Below are 18,624 nucleotides of genomic sequence, written 5' to 3' on the forward strand. Positions count from 1 at the left end.
ATGCTCTGGAGCCCTCCAAAGGAACCCTCTCTTTATGAAATACAATATCAATTTGTTCTTTTTGGCAACCGCTGGGAAATCGTCTTCAAGAGCATGCTAGGTTGCATTCCTTTGACAAGAACAAGATGTGTTCAATCCCATAGGTTTCCCGATTGTGGTATCCCATACGTATTTTTTAAAATTGAAAATAAAATGTAATTATTTGTAATCAAGATTTATTACAAATCTTTTGTTTAGAAAAGTTCATAGCCAATCTTCCATTGAATAAAAAAAAAAAGGTGGCTTGCCCGAATGCGACCTCTAGGGCGCACGCGAGCGAGTCCACTTCACGTGGAGCCGGAGAGGACTCGGACGCGAGATCTTCGGCTGCCCGTTTCTTGAACCCAGCATCCTCAGGTCTTCCACTTGAACTCGTTCGAGGGAGGAGCAGCAGCAGCGAAGGCAGTAAGAAAGAAATCCAATTCCTCTACTCTCTTCTCCCTTGCTTGATCTCTTATTAAAACCCTGGAAACGGAAGAAAATCTCAAGGTGATATCTCTGAGGCCGTTTATTTCTGATTCCTGGGCTGCTCGTTCCACTTCCAGTAGGCAAATCATCAGTTCCTCCCACTTCTTTTTCTTGTCTAGTTTACTTCGATGTGGAGTGCGCTTTTGCTCGGATCTTCTCTTGCTTTCTTCATTTCAAACCTAAGCATGGAGAATTCTGTGTTGCACGGATTGGGTTTGTAGTAACGTGCATTTCTTGGCGCGTTGTCGTCGCTAATGCCTAAATGGGGTTTTAAATTTTTCTTTTGGTAAAAATCATAACCGTATCCTACGGGCAATTCAAACAGGATTAGCTGTGCATAGTTTTGCTGCTGATTTCTTATGAGTTTCCCATTGCGCGGGGTTAATAATTTTGGGAGGTTTATCGACTTCGGACGGTTGAAAAAGTAAACTTTGCATAACTTTGGGTTACTCTTCCCTTGTTAAAATGAAGAGATTATGCTAATTTTTTGGTTCCTCTAGAATTGGTATGGTGATGCGATGCCTGTGAATAATAACATGCATTTTATGTCCAAGCCTTGTACTATTTATTTGCAGTTTTACGAGCAAGTATTTATTTTTTAATTTTTGCTGCGACACGATTCTACGTTTTTTTCTTTGCATCCCATTTTCCAATCAAAGCCTAGACTTATTGATCATTGTGAGTGACTTTATTTATTTATTTTGTAGGCATACACCCTTGCAAATAATACATGTTATTGGCAATTTCATGAGAATCTGGTTTGTTTACTTCATGTACCCACTATCTATCCCATCAAGGAGACTCGGTGATAGCTTTTATTTTCAGTTGTTTGGTACCAGTTTCTATCATCTTCCTGGTTCAGCAAAAGCCTTGGAAAGGGAGAATTCACAGGTTATCTATGATTCCTTAATTTGGTTCTTGTGCAAATGGATTATATGCCATCTGTTGAGATTTGAAGCCCATGTGGCAGCCCAGCAGCAGGCCTGGCCCAGACCAACGCACGAGTGCAGCCCAATGCGGGCGTGCATGGACGTACGTGGGCCAGCCCAGCAGATGCGCAGGCATGGCGTACCGCAGCTCACCACATTATTGCGGTTCATAGGAGGGCCTATGGACCGACTGCCCATTTTTCTGTCATTTCTCCCAGTCCATGGTGGACCGATGGCATGATCGGATGGCTTATCTTCCTCCCGGTGAAAATCCAATGGTTGATGACGAATCCGGCTGTTTTCAGGACTGTTTCAGGTGTTTTTGACGCCCGTTTTCACCCCGTTCAATGGAGATCTGACAACAGGCTTCAAGGTTTCAATGCAACAATAAAACGGAGTTCTGTTTTGATGTGATTTGGTCTGGTTTTGAGCTCTATTTAAAGGAGCCTCGGCAGAAGTTTAGTAGTACGCTGAGAGTAGAAAATAGAGAGCACCAAGAGATTTTTACAGTGAGGTATAGAGAGGTGTGAGATTTCTTTTGAGAGAAAAGAGCGTGCTTTTCCCTTGTATAAGAGAGTCTAAGTGATTTCTTGTACTTCTATCAATTTTGTACTTCTTATGCCATGGAATTTAATAGAAGAATGTCAAAGAGATCTTGTCCGTGGATGTAGACCAACAATTAGGCCGAACCACGTTATATCTGGTGTGCTTTCATTTTTTCTTATTTTATTGCTTGATTATCTCTCTTTTATTTTGCATTCTACGTTTGTTCAAGTTATCTTTCCTCTACAAAATGATCTGTATTTTTACTGTGCTTGTGTGCCGTGTGGGTTGAGGTGTGCTCGGTTACTTTTGGTCGGTCCTTTCAGTTTGGTATCATAGCTAAGAAAATTCTTTTGTAGTTGGTTTGATTTGAAACAATGGCGGACAAAGTGACGACAATAAAATATGAGATACCGAGGTTTGATGGATCAAACTTTGCACTTTGGAAGATGAAGATGTAGACGGTATTGATCAAAGATGGTTGTGAAGTTGCTTTGCAAGAAAAAGAACGCAAACCATAAGAGATGACGGATGGGCAATTTGAGGAGAAAGATAAGCTGGCAATGGCGAAGCTCTATTTGGCGTTGGATGATTCGGTATTGTTTAATATCGAGGTAAAGACTTCTGCAAAAGGGGTTTGGAAAAAGTTGAAGAACCTCTATGAAGGAGAGTCTTTGGTGAATAAAATTATTTGAGACAGCAATTATACGATCTAAAGATGAAGGACGGGGCATTAGTTCAAGAGCATTTGGATGCATTCGGGCAAACTTGTGGTCCTAGATGTCAGAATTCAAGATGAAAAGAAGGCTAGCATTCTACTTTGTTCTATATCGGAGTCTTGGGATAATCTCATTATGAACTTGAGTCACGTTAAAACCCTCAAGATGGAGTCAGTTGTTGCATCATTGCTTATAGAGGAGATAAGACGAAAATCTAGCCAGGAAGCTCTTCGAAGGAGGCCATGGTAGCATGGAAAAGGTCTCTTGAGAGGGAATATGGTAATCAAGGGAAGATGAGATCTAAATCTAATGGCAAGAAGAAGATAAATGTTGGAATTATGAAAATTAAGGCATATAAAGAAGATTGCCAGGCTAGAGGAGTTGATACAAAATCTGAATCGGAAACTTTTAAGGCAATGTAGTAGAAAGTGAAATTGGTTCGGCTACTTCGGATGACGGAGATGCATTGACGGCATTGGAGATATCCGAGCTTGCATGTCATTGGATTTTGGATTCGGAGGCATCTTTTCATATGACTCCTTTTAGGGAGTGGTTTCATACATACAAACCATGGGATGGTGGAGTTATCTATTTGGACAATAATACACTTATTTGTGATTGGAGTGGGAGATGTTCGGATCAAGATGTTTGATGATATAGTTTGGATGATTTCTAATGTACGACATGTTTCTGCACTTCGCAAGAGTCTACTGTCATTAAAAAATTTGTAAGCAAGGCTTAAAGTTTGTCAGATAGAAAGATCAATTAAAGGTGTCCAAAGGATGTTTGGTGGTGATAAAGGGAGTGCAAATAGGTAGTCTTTATAAATTGATGGACGAGACTCAGGTTGGAGAGGCGGCAGTAGCAAGTGCAAAGATGGTGTCTCGACGGTTTGGCATCGACGTTTGGGATATATGAGTGAGCGTGGGCTATAATTATTATCAAATAAGAAGCTTCTTCCGGGGTGCAAATCAGCGCTACTGAAATTTTGTGAAGATTGCATCTATGGTAAACAAAGCAGGATCTCTTTCTCTTTGTCGCAGCAGCAGAGTAAGAAATTTCTTAAGCTCATCCACTTAGATACTTGGGAGTCGCCGATAGGTCATTGGACAGGTGTTCCTGCTTCGTCTCATTCATTGATGACTATTCTCGAAAGGCTCGGATATACATATTAAAGTGGAAATTCGATGTTTTTGAGATCTTCAAGAAATTCAAGGCTCTGGTGGAAAATGAAAAGGGTTTGAAAATTAAATGTCTATGTTCAGATAATGGAAGGAAATATTGTTTCAAAGAGTTTGAGGAGTTTTGTGGTGAGCATGTAATTCGGCGATAACTCACGGTTTTCGGGACACCACAGCAAAATAGTGTAACAGAGAGGTTTAATAGAATACTTATGGATAGGGTCCATAGTATGTTGAGTACTACAAAACTTGATAAGAGATTTTGGGCAGAAGTTGTGAGCACGGCTTGTTACTTGATCAATCGAGCGCTGACAAAATCACTTGGATTGGAAATTCCAGAAGAATTATGGAGCAGCAAGCCAATAATTATTTTCATCTCCATGTCTTTGGATGTGATGCATATGTATGGATCCAAAAAGAGAAGAGGACAAAGTTGGACAAGAACTCATGGAGGTGCATCTTTTTTGCCTATACTAAAGGAGTAAAGGAGTATCAGTTGTGGGATCCTACTATCTACAAGATCATTGTTAGCCGAAATATTGTTTTCAATGAAGAATCTTTTTAAGGTACTAATGAAAAGCAAGATGATGAAGCCATTACTTCTATTGAGTTCTTTGATGCAGGTGATGAGATGCAAGCAGAGCAAGCACAAGTAAATGATGAGGTAGTTGATGATGAATCGGGTGTGGAGTCTCTGCAATCATCTGAAGATGCTATCTCATTGGAAGAACTGCCAACGAAGTTCGAGCGGCCTAGGAGGGTCATTAGACCTCCTATCAGGTATGATGACTATATCACTTCTTTCATTCCTTCTGTTAATCATGTTTGTGCTTATGTTGCTTTGGCGGACGAGGACGAGCCAACTTCATATAGGGAGGCTTGTGAGTCCACCAATACAGGAAAGTGGCATTGTACTATGAAGGAGGAGATTGAGTCATTTCGAAAGAACAAGACATGGGAGCTTGTAGTTCTATCGGAGGAGAGGAGTTCGATTGGATGTCGATGGGTCTATAAAGTGAAGAAGAATACAAATGAAAATGTGGAGAGGTTCAAAGCGTATTTGATGGTGAAGGGTTATGCTCAAAAGTCAGAAATTGACTTTGATGAGATTTCTCACCAGTGGTTTGTCTTACTACTATTCGGATCATTTTGGTGATCATAGCGGTCATGGATTTGGAGCTCGAGCAGATGGATGTAAAGATGGTTTTCTTGCATGATGACTTGGAGCAAGAGATCTATATGATGCAACCTGAATGCTTTGTTGAAAAAAGCAAAGAGGAGTTGGTTTGTCGGCTGAACAAATTGTTGCACAGTCTCAAACAGACACTGAGGTGTTGGTACAAGCGATTTGATTTTTTATTATGAGTTTGAGATTTGATCGACTGGAGATAGATCATTGTACATATTTCTGCGGTTATGATGATGGGAGCTTCTATATCTTGCTGTTGTATGTTGATGAATGATGGTCATGAAAAATAGTAAGAATCGAATATCAGATCTGAAAACTCAGTTGGCTGGAAAGTTCGAGATAAAGGACTTAGGAGCCGTGAACCAAATACTCGGGATGAAGGTGCTACGGGAGAGGAAGGATAAGAAGGTCTGACTTTCATAAAAAGGATATGTGGAGAAGGTTCTGCAGTGCTTTAATATGTAGAATGCGAAGTCGGTATTTATCCTATTTTCTATTTAATTAAAACTGTCAGTCGAGCAATCACCCGGTATGGAAGCGAAAAAGGCTGACATGGCTCGGATACCATATTCATCAGCAGTAGGGAGTCTTATGTTTGCCATGATATATACAAGAGCAGACATTGTATAAGCAGTGGGCGTTATGAGTTAGTATATGGCGAATCCAGGTAGCAACCATTGAAAAGCAGTAAAGTGGATCCTCTGGTATATGAGGCGGACGACTGATTCTTCACTCTGTTATGGTTCAGCGAGTTTGGAGTGCATTGGGTATGTGGATTCTGATTTTGTAGGAAATCAGGACAAAGGAGATCTATCACAGACTATGTGTTCTCCATGGGCAGCAATGCTATTAGGTAGGAATCTAAGTTTCAGTCAGTGGTGGCATTATCAACGACAGAGGCAGAATACATTGCAGTGGCACGCGCATGTAAAGAAGCTATCTGGCTCAAGAGGTTTCTTGGAAACTTCAAGGTGAAGCAAGATGTGATGAGGGTGAATTGTGATAGTCAAAGTACATTGCACTTGGCGAAGAATTCAGTGTTTCACTCTTGAACGAAGTACATTGACATTCGCTATCACTTTATGAGAGATGTGATGGATGATGGTCTAATCTCGCTGTTGAAGATTCATACTGATGCAAATCCAGCGAATGTGTTGACGAAGCCGGTGACTTGAGAAAAGTTCAATTGGAGCAAAGCTTCTCTTGATCTTATAGCTACGTGAGGAGTGGGAGGTTGGCAAGGCCTCCAGGGATGATGTTCTTCGGAGTTCGGCACATGTCTTCAAGTGAGAGAATTGTTGAGATTTGAAGCCCATGTGGCAGCCCAGCAGTAGGCTTGGCCCAGACCAACGCCGAGCACAGCCCAATGCCGGCACGCATGGATGCGCACGGGCTGGCCCAGCGGATGCGCAGGCGCGGCGTAGCACGGCTCACTGCATTGTCGCGTTTCACAGGAGGGTGCATGGACCGACCGCCCATTTTTTTGTCGTTTCATGCGGTCCATGGTGGACCGATCGCGCGATCGAACGGCTTATCTTCCTCCCGGTGAAGATCCAATGGTTGATGATGAATCTGACTGTTTTAGGTGTTTTTGACGCCCGTTTTCGCCCATTCAATGGAGATCTGATGGCAAGCTTTAGGGTTTCAATACAACAATGAGACAAAGTCCTGTTTTGATGCGATTTGATTTGGTTTCGAGCTCTATTTAAAGCAGGTCTCGGCAGAGGTTCAGTAGTACACTGAGAGCAGAAAACAGAGAGCACCGAGAGGTTTTTACAGTGAGGTATAGAGAGGCGTGAGACTTCTTTTGATAGAAAAGAGCGTGCTTTTTCCTTGTATAAGAGAGTCTGAGTGATTTCTTGTACTTCTATCAATTTTATACTTCTTATGCTGTGGAATTTAATAGAAGAACATCGAGGAGGTCTTATCTATGGATGTTGGCCAACAATTAGGCCGAACTACGTTATATCTGGTGTGTTTTCTCTTATTTTATTGCTTGATTATCTTTCTTTTATTTTGCATTCTATGTTTGTTCAAGTCATCTTTCCTCCACAAAATGATCTGTGTTTCCGTTGCGCTTGTGTGCCATGTGGGTTGAGATGTGCTTAGTTACCCCTCGGCCGATCCTTTCACCATCATTGTAATTTGTAGTGTCATCAATATAAACTAAAATCTGAATTTTTTTTTCCTGAAAAGACATTAGTTTTTCAGGTCGTACCCACTGTAATTAATGAGAAATAATGACATTATACTACCTATTATGGTGAAAAAGCCTTTCGTCTTGCGGCCACTTATGTGAGTCTATTTGTACATGTTTACAGATGTCTCTGGAACATTTTGGTGGCAATGTATCTGAATGCCAATATCTATTCACTCTTGGGAAGCCTACTTTTTAACATGAAAATACCTCCTCATGGGGTTAATAATTTTTTTGTCAGCAATGAAGTTCTTGAATAATGCATTCACTTTGTTTCTCTCTACCTTCTACCAAGCAAAGATGCAGTCTCTCACAATAGACATACAGCTGGAATAATCCTCTGCTTATATATCGCTTTATTTATTATTTGCTCTTCTTATATGTGCACTCACTGACGTTTAATTTACCTTTTTTTTTTTTTTGAGGCTGCTGTGCTATATTGGTGGAGTATGCAGGTGCTGCTCTTGGAAGTATTGTATGGACGAAGAGCTAATATTTGGAAAAAGGTATGTTATCATGTATTATCAAGCATAAATATGTCTGCAAGTTTTTTTAAGATAAAGTTTTATAGTGCTGGGTGCAAGCATGGCACTACATGGTGCAAACCAACCATGTATATAAGAGCTAAGAATTCTTTGGCAAGAGTAGCTTTGATATGACTCACTTTGGCATTCATTGTATGGAACAATGTTTTAAGACCTAGTTGGAGGTTTTGAAAGGGTGCATGGAGCTTATGGTTTTAAAGATAGAAATGAGGAAGGAAATGCCATTTGGAGTTTAAAATGGCATATGACCTAATATTAGCTAACACTTGCTTTAAATTGACTCTCACTTGATAATATTTAAAAGTGGACATATACCAGTCAGATAGATTTCTTCTTTACTAGAAAGATGATCAAGTTTTATGTATGGATTATAAAGCTATACCGGGTGAGATTTTAACCACCCAAGATAGATTGGTGGTTTTGTATGTGTATTACGGATGGAAGACTAACGAAAATAGGAACCCAAACACTAGGTGGTAGAGTTTGCAAGCAGAGAAACAAAAGAAATTATTTTATGGTATAGATGTTACATATTCAATGGTATATTATTATTATTATTATAAAATTTATTTATATTTATTTATATTTTTTAACGATTTATTATTTTATATTTTCTCTATTATATTTATTTATCATAACATGGGTCAATGTGTTGACCCATGGTTGAACTGCTGGCCTGTGGTCCGGACACCAAAATGGGTCATTATGGGGACTAGGTTTCAAAGTATTAATCTTGCACCTCTATCCATTTTACTTAGGAGGCAAAGAAAAAGAATATTGTAAGGGTTTTTGGTCATGTGTACTGGGATATATGATCAAACATTAAGCTGTTTTACAGGGCTATATGCGTTATTTAGATATCTAATATCTATATTTTTAGGTCACAAATATTTATTAGTGCAGCTATTTTTGGATTTGAGCTACGGGCCATGGTATGGTCTGACAAGTGCCGTTAATGATGCCTTCCTATGCGTAAAACAGATGGGAGTGCCATTCAAGTGGGCAGGGGTTGGAGTGGGCGGGGTGGGATCATGATCTGCAATTGCCATGCAGCCATCAGCAACTATTTGTGATCTAAACAATTTCTGGTTTACTAATATTCTTGCCTATTTGTTTCAGTTTGATTTGATCTTTTTCTGGCGTGCTGCTAGATTTAAATAATCAACGTACAAGAATTTCTGATTTGTTGTATTCTCAGAAATATATCACAAGGAACATAATTTAATTCTTACTTATACCATTCTGTCATTTTCGTGTGGCATTCTGTAAGACAGCAAGACAGCAATCCGATGATATGTGCAAATATTTGCAAATTACAGCTATTGCTTCTGATTTTTTTTATTGTTGGGTGGACTTGTACCTATGTTGGCAGCATATCGTTTCTTATCAGAAGGATGGGCCACAGGAACAAATTCACCATTCTACATCCAATATGTAATGGAAATTTAGATATGCTGATATGAAAATCCTGCATCTTAAGTTTTCTGAACTGTGAAAGCTTGCAACAAGGTAGCATAGATATGACATTCTTAAATGTGGAAAAAATTAATATTTTTTTTACCTTGTGTTATCCAGTTATTATGTGGAACTTGGCTTGACAATGCTATTTATAGATAGCTCTGGTACAGAACCACTGGTGCAGTTAAAACAAGTTCGAGGAATTAAAGAAATAGCAGTGCCCATCTCTGCTGGAATATTATCAGCTTTGAGAAGGGTAATTGCATGGCTTGTGTCGCTTAAGGTATTATTATTATTATCCTTCTGGTATTTCATCTGGTATACGAGTTCCATCTTTTCTACTACATCATATAATTGGACAGTCATATGTATGGGCAAATGATTACTTTTATTTTCTTATAGAATCACCTTAAGAGGAGACTTCATGCAATTACTGTTGCTTCAGCTACATGCTTTCTTTTCCCTCTGGCCATGTGGGATATGATCTTGGTAAGTAGACAAAATGCCTGTGTACATGCACTAGCTGTTAACTCAAGAAATTTAAGTGTGCCCTGCATGTATTCTTTCATCATTAAACTTTTTCATTAATGGACTGCAGGGATCAACAACTGATAGCATCATTAAGTTCCAGTTTCCAAGTTGGGCTTATTTGAGTACAATCCTCTTTGGAATATCTTTATATTCTATATTGGCAATGTTCTGAGGAAAGGTAACTTGCCACAGTTTTTACTCACATATTTAATGACCTTAACTATTTCACATGGTCTGAACCCATTTCTGCAAATTGTTTCCCCCACATGCTCTGTGGAAGTAAATCAATGTACAGTGGATTTTGACTTAGCTTCACCTGTTTGCAGATTGCATCTTGTTTTCTTTTCTTCAAGGCATTTAATGGTTTCAGAAGGATGCATCATTTTTATGGAAATGTTATACAAAATGGACTTCTCTGTGTTAGGTTTTCTGATTTGCTCCTCAATTCTGGGATTTGGTACGCTTCATGGTTCTTCCCTTTTATTCTAACCAATCTTTTTTTAGATCATTCACATGTAGTGGCTTAGACACTAGGTTAGTGATGCTCCCTTGTCTTTCATGTTGAATGGAAAAACAAAGAAACTCTAGTTTAATAAATTATAACTACTGACTTTCATGTTGAATGGAAAAACATAGAAACTATAGTTTAATAAATTATAACCACTGATAAAGCCAGGGAAGTTATGGTTCATAACTATTTATTGGTGATAAAAACTGTAAGAAACTGGTGATGTATTTTGTTCTTTCTTGGACCTTCCCCCCCTCATTATACAGAACTCCCATCTTCAAGTTTTTATGGGTTTTGGGTGGATAAATGGAATTTGAAAGAATATTATGGAGGGTAATGATCTAATTTGGAGAAAGAAAATGAAGAATAAGGCATATACTCTAAAATCTGTCTGTGCAATTGCATTATTGATGGACATGTCACTTTGGTCGGCAGGGGCTGCAACATGCGCTAGAGATGTTGCCTTAAATGTCTAGGAAATGTGATGTGAATAATATGAAGTGATACTGATGATGTGGAAATATCTTTTAAATGTTCTTGACTTCAGAAAGAAAATTAGGGTGGAAAAATAATGTAAAATTACAGAAATATAATTTAGATACTGAAAACATGATAATAAGTGAAGAATATATGCAAGGAATCTTTCATTCTGTGTTATGTTGTTTGTTTATGTCATAGGTATCTACTCTATTACAAACGTTATATCAGTGTTTTCATAATACATAGGGATAAAAGCTGCCCCAAATTTGAAGGGTAATAAAACAGTCTTAGTAGCTAAAGATATGAAATTATGTGTAAAACTATTTTAAAAAAGCTATCAAAATCATTACGATTAAATTGGTTTTGAACCACAACTAAGTTCAGATGCATTCATGCATTTAGTCTTCAGCAGGAAAAACACCACTGTAACAAGTATCATACCTCTTCTGTCAATTTGTTTTATTTGATAGCCAAGGAAAATGTTGGAGGGTTATCTCCTATGAGCCTACCATCACTTGATATTGGTAAATAATTGTGGTGTCTTCTTTACGTTAGGTGCTATTTTTAGAAAATTAATATGAAACTCACTAAGTGTCTCTTCTCATTTGGGATTTATTCAAATAAAATCTCTTGGCACCTTATTAAATATTTTATGAACTATTAAATCTTTTGTTCATAATAATTATTTTGACAATTTGCTTGTTGATTGTGGGTTATTTTACTGTTAGTCCCAATCCAAACTTCTCCATGAAGTTTTCCTGAATGATAAACATGGAGTAATGGCCTGAATTAGTAGTTTTCAGTAAAACATGAAGCAAGGTTTTTGGAAACGTGCTGAATCACTCGGTTCAGGGTGTGTACCAAACTAACTATCTAATAATTTCATGACATCTCACTTTGTCATTGGCTAAAAGAAATATATTTTGCTGATCATGATTATATGTTGCTATCATAAACGTTGTGGTTGATATTGCATCATTTGTGGAGCAGCCAAAGTCTGATACAAAATATTGACAATATCTATAATTTGTTGAATTAAATTTTTCAGGCTTACACCTCAAATCAACCCAGGGAATACATTGGCTTGAACCATCTTACCTTTACGTTTTGGCCTACTGAAGCGTCGGTGCACATATATATAATATATATATTGTATATAATAAAATATGTAGAACAACTATATATAGACATACGTATTTGTGTGTGTGTGTATGTATATGTATGTATGTGTGTGTGTGTGTGTGTGTGTGTGTATAGACACACACACACACGCATACCTATTACGTATGGGGTTTCTTGCATCCATGTGCATATAAAATTCAAGGTTGAATACCTAGTCCATGTCAGTCATCCTAGATTGGGATAGAGAGAGACTAGGTCTTGGGTCATCTTAGTCAAGACGGACCAAGACTGGTGTGTCTACATCGAGGTTTTAAATCTCGTGGGATGAAGGTGTCCTAGTTTCTAAATGGAACGGGACGTCCTACTGTCCTGTCTCCTGATAGCAGTCCCGATCATGCATCTTGGTAAATATTCTCTATCTTCCTTTCTTCTTTTCTTTATTTCTTTTTTATCTTTTTTTCTTTCTTCTTTCTTTTCTTCTATCTTTCTTTCTTTACTTTACTTTTCTTTTCTTTTTCTTCTCCCTTCCCTTCTGTTTTTCATTTTCCCTCTTCCTTCCTTTCATTTTTTCCCTTTTCTTCATCCTTTCTTCTCTCCTCTTTCTTTTTCTCTTCCTATGTGGATGGGTTTTAGAGTTCCAGACCTGTGTCGATCCCGTTTTCTCACATGAATGTGACGGGATGGCCGGGATGCCCCTATCCCACTAGGATACAAAATCTTGGTCTACAATTTGATGGCTTAATATCCTACTAATACACTTTGATGCCAATTTTTAATTTTTTTTCTTGTTTTTGGTATTTTTATATGAGTTTATTGTTATTTTATCTAAATTAATGCCTTCTTTGTTCATTATATGAATGATATGTGGTGTTTCATTTAAATTTATTATATTTCTTAGTCAAGACGGACCAAGACTGGTGTGTCTACATCGATGTTTTAAATCTCGTAGGACGAAAGTGTCCTAGTTTCTAAATGGAACGGGACGTCCTGCTGTCCCGTCTCCCGATAGCAGTTCTGGTCCTGCATCTTGGTAAATATCCTCTATCTTTCTTTCTTCTTTCCTTTCTTTCTTTTTTATCTTTTTTTCTTTCTTCTTTCTTTTCTTCTATCTTTCTTTCTTTTCTTTTCTTTACTTTTCTTTTTCTTCTCCCTTCCCTTCTGTTTTTCATTTTCCCTCTTCTTTCCTTTCATTTTTTCCCTTTTCTTCATCCTTCCTTCTCTCCTCTTTCTTCTTCTCTCCCTATGTGGATGGGTTTTAGAGTTTCAGATCTGTGTCGATCCCGTTTTCTCACATGAATGTGACAGGATGGCCGGGATGCCCCTATCCCACTAGGATACAAAATCTTGGTCTACAATTTGATCGCTTAATATCCTACTAATACACTTTGATGCCAATTTTTAATTTTTTTCTTGTTTTTGGTATTTTTATATGAGTTTATTGTTATTTTATCTAAATTAATGCCTTCTTTGTTCATTATATGAACGATATGTGGTGTTTTATTTAAATTTGTTATATGTTTTTTAATCCATTGGCATTGATACTGGTACTGGCACTATAAACCAAACCATTGGCTTGGAAGACCTACCCCAAACTTACTTTTGACAAACAACTTCTGAAAATCTCTGGACAATAAAAAAATTTAAAAAGGCATCCCCTTGAATTGCTAGCATGCATCCCATCCCAAGTATTTGGACAAGAGCATCTTGGTTGCATCCTGACCTGGCTCTGATAAGTCCCTGGACCAGGATTTAGATGTGGTGTGTGTGATCCTGATCAAGTTTGGCAAGGTTACTTTTTCAGTCATCTTAGGCCTAGCTTGAAATTTGATCAGGTCTTGGAATGAGGTTATAAGTACAAACCTAGGTCAATAAAATGATCAGGCCTTTGGATTGGGAAAAAGTTTGGCTGCCCACATCCAAGTCTAGCTTTTAGTGTCATTTTAAATACAAGAGCACAGGATGTAAGACACAGGAGTGAGCTGCAGGATACCAAGCCATTGCAGGAAGCATTCAAGTTAGAGTTACAAATCTTATGTTTAAGGAATGTGGTCATAATGAAGCATAAATATTTGAATGTATGCATTATTAAAAATGGTTTACCAAGCTGATTGAAGAATCATAGTTTGTTGATCATGTTTGCCCTGGTTCGTGTGGCTAGCATGCTCTGTATCTGGTGTTTGGTGTTTTTACTAGATATTTCTCATTCAGTCTGTATATTGAACTTAATATTTTGATCTCAATGTAAGAAACTGATTTTGGATGACTTATGTAGTCCTAGTGCTACTTTTTCCCTTGACAGTGTGTTCCTATTACGCTAGTTGTAAAAATAGACCGATCAACTTTCTATTTTCATATAATTTTAGAATGCACCATTCTAAAGTTGTGCTATTAGAATAAGACTAACATGTGCTTAATATGTGCATGAAATGTATGGTTGTCTCAAAATTGTTTTAATTGGATGTGCCTTGAGATTGGCGTCAAAATTAATGGGGAGCTTTCCACCCATTTTGCACAAACTTACACTTGCTTCCTTACACCGTTGTATCTGTTTTTCACACAGTTATGCATCAGTTTCAACAGGGTGAGGGACTGAACATTAAATGGCCATTGAAATCAAGGGCCTGTTGAGTCAACAGGGATTAAACATCAAATGGCAGCCAAACAATAGACCAACGTCAGTTATCATGAAATTATTTATATTCGTAAATATAGTCACTAGGCCTTATATTCAAGTATTTGATGTTGGCCTTGTGAATCCCTTTTCCTTATTATTTCAGATTAGGGCCTCCACCCTTTAACAGCATGAGCTTTTTGAATTTTCTGTCTCCTTTTTTTTTCTTTTAAAGGTTAGGTCCTGAATCCTTTGTTAATCTGAGCTCTCTCTTTCCTAGGGCCTTGTCAAATCTATGTTGCACAACATCCATATTGGTTCTTCACCTCCTTTTTCCTTAAAAACAACTTTTCAGTATGCAAGCAAACATGGTTCGCTTGGTTTTGATCTTTATGTATGCCCCAAGGTTACAAACTGCACAGTTGGAGACTTTTATGTTGGCTAATATGTTTGATCCAAATCTTTACATTGAAAATGGATTCATTGCATTGACTATCTTTATAAATTGGATTCTTGCATTTCTATGAAGCTGATGCCAGTAAAATGTGGTCCATTTGTTAGGTATTTTTGAGGCAACCTCTTTGGAATGCTCAAAAAGTGATCTTTTAGATCCTCGAGATATACGACATGGAACACTTAAGAATCAGTTGCAGATGTCCCCACTTCCAAGCTGATGTATGTGCTCTGGTTGCTGGTTTACTATTTAAGCTGTTCCCTCTTAATATTTGCATCTGTAAACTAGTTTATTTGCCATATGTCGCAGTCTCCTCCATAAATATTTGCTACTACCATGAATGGTTGGCATTGTTTAATGTTCTTGGCACAGTAACGTGGGGGTAGAAAGTTCTGCTGGACATGATAATTACTGATATACCAGTGTTGAATACAACCAGTTCAAATATGATTTTATGATGACTAACCATATCCAACAAGCCTTATCTATTCTATATGAGGTTGGCCTTATGATCCTCTTCTTTTGTTGCTTTGGAGAACTTACTCCGATAAATCCAGGTGGCCTTACTTGGCAATAGAACCCACCTTTCTGAATTCAATCTGCAAGACCTGAATAGATTGTTCAAGTCTATTAAGTAAAGGATTTCCAGATTGAAAACGATAGACCAGTATATTTGGGTTTTGTGACCATCGAGTTTGTTTTATTAGTATCTTAAAATACTTCTAAAAAGGATGATCCCTCAAATTTGATAAATGATAGTGTGAGCTACTGATGACGGTGGGCCATAAGAGTGAATGTGGCATCACTAGAGAAATTACGATGGTCAAATAGATAGTAAGTATAATCACAATGAATTCAAATATTTCTGAATTCTCAGAAAATTCCAAATTTGAAAATTTATATAAGTTGAACATCATTAGTTGTGCTTTTGGCAACCTAGCTTTCACTGTCCTAAGGTGCTTCAATGGCTATTACTGCAACAAAGCCCCATTCCTTTCGACAGTTAAAATTAATTTAAGTTCTAAACAACTCTAATAGTAGCTCTGGTGTATTATCGTCAACTTAAAAACTGGCCATAGCATTTCATACTCTCTGGTTTTCAATTTTCTTGATTCAATGATTTGGTCCTGTATATGGCTACTTCTGTCCTGTATTACCTAATTCATCAGAAGAGATTGCTTGTCAAACTTCTTGTTGAACCATTGGTACAGTCAGGTGTAGGCTTGGAAAGGCTGCAAATTACAATGGGGCTTTTTCTTCGTGCTCTTATGCTTCTTTAAAAAAAAAAAGTAAAGGAGATAAGAGGAGCAACAGAAGAAGAGGATGAAAAAAATGCAAAAAAAAAAAAAAGATCATCATCCACATAATTGTCATTATTATGCTCGAGCCTTTTCCCATCAAATATTGGGTCAGATATAGAGCAGAACCTATTAGTTGTCAACCTGATGTGAACACCCTGGAAAGTGGTGCCAAATTCATGGCCAAGACAAATCCGGTACTGACTTCTACTCATGTTTCGTGAGGTAAATCACCATGACCATCACTGCTACTTTCTTCTGGTGTAATAGTGGGAACCAACTCTTTCTTGAACTGCTATTTCTTAACAATCTCTGCTGGAGGGTCAACATTTGTTCTCATGGCATTTTTTTTCTGCTGATTCTATATCGGAATAATTTATATATATATATATTGTAGGACTCAAGGTGATGCTTGTCTTCTTTGTAATTACATCAGTGGGAATGCGGATGCAAAGTTGGTGCATGAAATTTTAGCAAGAAGGTATCCAAACAGTGATGTTTGTTTCTTCAATGTGACATCTATATATTAGATAATGCATATACACTTCAAAATTTGTTTATTTAAAATGCTAGTGCTTCAGTTTGGTTACTATATTTCAGATTACCAGTATGCTGAGTTCACTCTGGTGACACAGCCGCAGAAGTTCTGACTTTACTAATCAAATTGGTACTACCCGCCATTATATGGCTGTGAGTGCCATATACTGAGTACTGTAACACCCATGTGATGGTAATACATTAGCCTGTGGCTTATAAGAGCTGTATATAACCATCTCCATCACATTGCAAATAAAGGGTATAAGGTTTCGATTTTAGCTCAGCATTTTGCAAATTAAATGCACGTGCAGTAGCATCTGAAACTTGTAAATCCCATCACGTGTAGGTTTGCGTATGTCCACGGAACTGGACTGCTTGCTGCACCAGGTATCATGACTGCTCCTTTCTCATTTTCTCTTCTTGGAATTGCAGATCTACATTAAACTGAGACTTTAGAAAACAGCTGAATCATTGCAAGCCAACCTCATGACCAAAACAACTTTAGGTTGAGACGAGATATTGCTAAGGCTGACTGTCGTCATTCTTGAACTACAAAATATTATTGGAGTTTCTGTAATTCCAGCTGCGTTCAGATCCATTAGGATCTTCAGTTTCTACCAAGTATGGGCCTCTAAATTGAGCTATGGAATGTTTAAATGTTAAAATAGTAATGGACCTGATCTTATACCATTTACAAAAATGAAGGGGTTGATCTTATACTATTTGCAAATATGAAGCTGTAATGTTTTGATTATTGAACACAAAAACCTAGACAACCATCAGTCTTGCGGCAATGCAGATTCAGAATGCATATTGTATAGATGGAGACATTTTTGTATGTATGCTATTTTGAAATACCCAACCTATCATGCCAATTTGACCCAAGAAAACATTTTTTAGCTTCAAAAGACTCGGCCATTTTTGTAGCATGACCCAAGGTAGTGGGTGGTATCAACTATTGGATGCCATGGAGCATCATTCATGCAAGCACTCCTGATGAATATAAACAAAAGCACAAGATATTTTGATTTCATTTTCTTATTCTAGTTTACTCCATTTTATGGTGTACTTTTTATCATTTCAGTTACAATATTCCACGGGGGTCCATTTATCCAAGCTATTGTTCTTTACGTCTTTCATCTAATCCCGATGAATGAGAGTTTGTCGAGTTTTGAAATGATTTTAGGATTTATTTCTTCATTTGCTTTCTTAAAAGTGACCATGTCATTTCTTTCTTTGTTTTTTTTGTTTTTTTATGTTTTGTTGTGGCATGTATCATTTATCAACTGACGGTGCTCTCATATTTGTTTTGCAGCACTTGCAATGAAAGTTTCTAAACCCATTGCTCAGTACATGAGATGAAGCACAGGGTGCTGCTTCCCTTTCTATGACAGAATTGAGTCTTTTTTTGCCTCAAACTTCTTTCATTATCAGTTTAATTCGTTGGGATTTACCGCAGCAGCTGCTCTGATCGTATGTACAATCAACCTATATGACACACCATGGCTCATCATTTATTTGTAACATTGTTTTTGGAACACTTTTCAATGATGCACTATTCATGCAATGCTGGAAAAAATAAATGATGCATTTACTGGTTGCTGAATTGTTCCTGATATGGTGAATGAGTTACTGTGAAGTGTTATAAGAAATGTTATTACAAATACCTTATATCTTTCAATAGATTCATCTGTCTTGTATTTTATTTTGAAAATCTATTTATTCCTAATAGCCTTGGGTCCGAAGGGAGATCCATCTGTCTTTCATTGAGTCCCATCTCCTCTTCCATTGCTTTCATCTATTGACGCGAGACAA

The 18,624-nt window shown here is 37.6% G+C and overlaps 1 long non-coding RNA gene and 1 pseudogene across 1 annotated transcript; both read left to right on the forward strand.

Moving 5' to 3' along the window:
* Positions 1-276: 276 nt before the first annotated feature.
* Positions 277-2,125, forward strand: LOC140858521 (uncharacterized). The gene is made up of 2 exons (XR_012142077.1): positions 277-1,398; positions 1,478-2,125. It is a non-coding gene; the product is annotated as an uncharacterized lncRNA (long non-coding RNA).
* Positions 2,126-7,781: 5,656 nt separating this feature from the next.
* LOC105033785 (uncharacterized) lies at positions 7,782-18,415 on the forward strand (annotated as a pseudogene).
* The last annotated feature ends 209 nt before the right edge of the window (positions 18,416-18,624 follow it).

The sequence above is a fragment of the Elaeis guineensis genome, chromosome 6, assembly GCF_000442705.2.
Source record: "Elaeis guineensis isolate ETL-2024a chromosome 6, EG11, whole genome shotgun sequence".
Taxonomy (NCBI): domain Eukaryota; kingdom Viridiplantae; phylum Streptophyta; class Magnoliopsida; order Arecales; family Arecaceae; genus Elaeis; species Elaeis guineensis.